Source organism: Pinus tabuliformis, chromosome 3_2 (assembly GCF_031772625.1).
Source record: "Pinus tabuliformis cultivar Carrire ecotype Pingquan chromosome 3_2, CPIR1, whole genome shotgun sequence".
Classification (NCBI taxonomy): Eukaryota; Viridiplantae; Streptophyta; class Pinopsida; order Pinales; family Pinaceae; genus Pinus; species Pinus tabuliformis.
The window spans coordinates 29,158,189-29,161,994 of NC_142302.1; the positions used below are offsets into that span (position 1 = coordinate 29,158,189).

The following is a 3,806-nucleotide window of genomic DNA, read 5'->3' on the forward strand; positions in this document are numbered from 1 at the left end:
ATAAACTCTCACACATCTATAGTAATATGTATAGGATCCCTCACATATTCCTCGCCCTCCCTTGAGGGAGTGAGGTGAGTACAAGCTCCAACACCATATTAGAAAAATAGAAAGAGAGAAAAAAATTACATACAACAGAATTCACTCTCATATTTTTATTGATCACAAAGGTTACATATATATATGATACAAATTATTGGCTTCCACAAATCTAGATACTAAGAAAATGGATCTATGACTCGTAAGTGGCACAACAACTCATACACATGGGAAACAACCACATCTAAAATAACATCTTACAATATTCACTAACAACTTGTAATACACATGGAACACATGACATGAAAGAATTACTTCCTACATTAAAGGCTCAATAAACACCCTAAATGAACTAGAAAAAGTTCAACTTTCATAATAATGAATATGAATGGTTTTTGTTTGCTTTTTAAAATTAGATTCATATGTGCTGAAGTTATTGCATTTACTTTTGTCATCTAATGCTATTGTTGTTACAGTTGATGATGTGTTTCTTTATGTTTATTAGTATTCTCCAAAAGAGTATGGACTTCTTCATGATGCTAATGAGCTGATAAATATAATAAAAGAATTTAAAATTCCACGTGACACGCAGGATCGTCTCTCAGTAAGTAACATATCACTGTGAAGGTTCTTTTGCATTCATTTTATTAGTCATCAGTTCCAAGACTCTTCAAGTTGTAAGTGGAAATAACGCTTATTCTCTTGCACGTAATGTGCTTCTTATTATTATGTCACTGTTAAATTGGATCTACTTTCCATTGACTTGAATTCATGGCGATAAATGTTAAGTAGGATTTTCAAACCATAAATATTAAATATCAAATGAATTTTATTAATTTGTCAGGTATGTGATATTTTTTTTGTAATGGTTAGAAAATTTGGCATATTCAATTAATTTGTGGGGTCTCATTAAATGTGTATGTATGAAATGAGTTTTATTAATTTGTCAGGTATGTGATATTTTTTTTGTAGTGGTTAGAAAATTTGGCATATTCAATTAATTTGTGGGATCTCATTAAATGTGTGTGTTGAGGGATTTTTTTCGTAATTCCTTCTTATTCTCACAAACAGCATTAGCCAGACAAAGGGAAAATGTTTTTTGTTTAGGAGTTGTAAATTAGATAGGTAATTGATGTTTACGATACAGTATTGAAGGAAGGATGTAGATTATCTTTTCTTTTGCAGTATTCGCTGCAGGTTAAATTCTTATCGTCATTGTTGGTATGCTGTTTATTAGTTTCGATTTATTTATTTATAGAATTAATTCTGACTTATTTTAATTAAAGACCACTGCAATTATGAACCCCAAATTAACAAGATGAAAATAGCTCAAAAGTATTAATATTACTGTGTTTTTTTCCAGATTTAAAAGCGATTAAGGTTATATAAAGTGCAGTGATACTACTCCTCTTTTTTCTCCTCTGGAATAAAATAAGTCATAATCTGTAACTTCAATAGATTTATTTTTAATTAAAAGCCTGCTTCAATAAGACATAACAGTCTGGTATAGATATAAGGATAAAACAAAATCAGTTTTCACTTTTTGCGGGAGACTTTTAAGCCTTTTGAAAAATTGCCAACGGAGGAGAGAGAATAGACTGGCTCTTGATCTTGTTCAATCATTTAATAGATTAACTTTAGTTGGAGTTTTCCATACCCATAATTTGCATAAAGCCATATCCATACTTCAGCATTCGAAGTGAACAGATTCAACCAACATTAATGAGAATTGTTCCATTTCGTTGAGCTTAACTTAGTTGTTTGCATTTCCAGTATATTAGGGTTTTATCTAATAGATTAACTTTAGTTGGAGTTTTCCATACCCATAGTTTGCATAAAGCGATATCGATACTTCAGCATTCGAAGTGAACAGATTCAACCAACATTAATGCGAATTGTTTTGCCATTGATTTCGTATACCCGTTTCGTTGAGCTTAACTCAGTTGTTTCCATTTCCAGTAAATTAGGGATTCTAAGGAGGTCAACATTTCACTATTTTATTTTGATTGAGAGAAGTTCAAGACGCCGATTCTCGTTGGCAGGCATTAAAAGTGTTGTGATGAACCATACACAGCATTTTCCGAAGCAATTTTACCATCACCCATATAGAACTGAGAATGCAAACAAAATAACCGCAGAAAATAGCATAGAGGTTTAACATCCTTACCATGAACACACCCAGAAATTGATAACTACAGAAAAATATTTCCAGACAGAAAAACTGTAAGAACATTTAAATTGAAAACATATATAGAATTTAATTACAGAGAATGATAACGACTCTCTTGGGCCTGATAGAATTACAGATTATAGAATTTAATTACAGAGAATGCTGACAGCAAATGTTTACATCCTTTGCTCTGGGCTGTGGCCTGTTGTGACTGCAACCTCTTCCCCTATGCACGTCCATTACAAGTAGAACATGTTAATCACTCTACCATTCTTCCTGCTCCCTTCTCTTCCAAGACCCTCCCCTCCGCTTTTAGGAAAGCTTGGCAGTTAGGAATTCACTGGCAACTAATCTCTTGAACACTTCATATATTCATGACAATCTTTGAAGTAAACCCTTGAAATATTTATGGAGGGCATTCTTTTGAAAAAACACCTGGACTTCTTTGTCACTTTGTCAGATATAGAGGATTATGACCTCTGCTTTGTCTCTTTGTCCAAAATAGAGCATTAAGACATCTGGTCTGCTGAAACGTTTCCAAAGAGATTCGAACTGTGCTCGGAAGTCCTCAGTTCCTCCTTCATTTCTCCATGAATTATGTCTGAAAGGAAGGGCGACCTACAAAGAGGACAAGTCTTCTGTCCATAATCGACCCATTTATCCAAACACCTTCTGTGAAAGATATGACTGCAATTCATCAGCATTCGGACCTCTTCCTGTCTCTCCATTATATTCAAGCAAACCGCACACATAACGTCGTCATCCTCCATCGCTTCTGCTAAAACGGCGAATTTGATAATGGGTAACCGCCCACGAATCCTCTGCGCAGAAATGGAAGAGGACGACTCCGTTGAGTTGATTTCATCAGGCCAGGTGGCCTCGCTTTCGAGAAAATCTCTGAACCCCATCAACCGGAGGAGCCAGCAGACGGCAGTTCTGATAAACCCAAATACAAAGGCAACGTTAAGGAGCACCCGCGGGACGACAAGCACTGGATACCCTAGAGGAAATCCCATCGCTCAAGAGGAAGCCCTTGTCAACTTAAACAACTATCTCCCCCAATCAATAATTTAACAGAGGCTAGAAACAAATAGTATGAAACTGAGCCCTCACGGTTAAGCTTCTGCCAATAAATCGAAAGGAGTCACCCGAATAATGCATGTCCCTAAACCCAATACCAGCTATTTATTACCTGAATCAGCTGAATATAGAAGGAGAGATGATCCATTTGCGGATGGGATCCAGCCCGCAATCTCAATTATGCACCGGAACGACTGCTGTCCACAGCACTCTCTCCCAGATAAAACAATCTTTCTTTTAATGAGTTCTCTTTAAATGAGTAATTTTTAAAAAGTTTTTCCCTTTATTTCCTGAGCTGATTGGTTTAGAATTGAAATTATACTATAAATCAATCACATGTTTGAAGTGAACTCTGCATAATCAAAGTGTCAAAGTGTCTAGGAGTTTTTCAGAAATTGAATTCATATAATTAGAAAACCAATTTAATGTAGATCTGACCACAAATTTTTTTAACCACAATTATTTATACCCCGATTCCAACCACAAGTCCACCAAAAACACTTAAATACCACTCCTT

At 35.2% G+C, this 3,806-nt stretch overlaps 1 pseudogene; it reads right to left on the minus strand.

Annotated features, from left to right (window-relative positions):
- Positions 1 to 2,244: 2,244 nt before the first annotated feature.
- On the minus strand, positions 2,245 to 3,540 carry LOC149179652 (brassinosteroid-responsive RING protein 1 pseudogene; annotated as a pseudogene).
- Between the last annotated feature and the right edge of the window lie 266 nt (positions 3,541 to 3,806).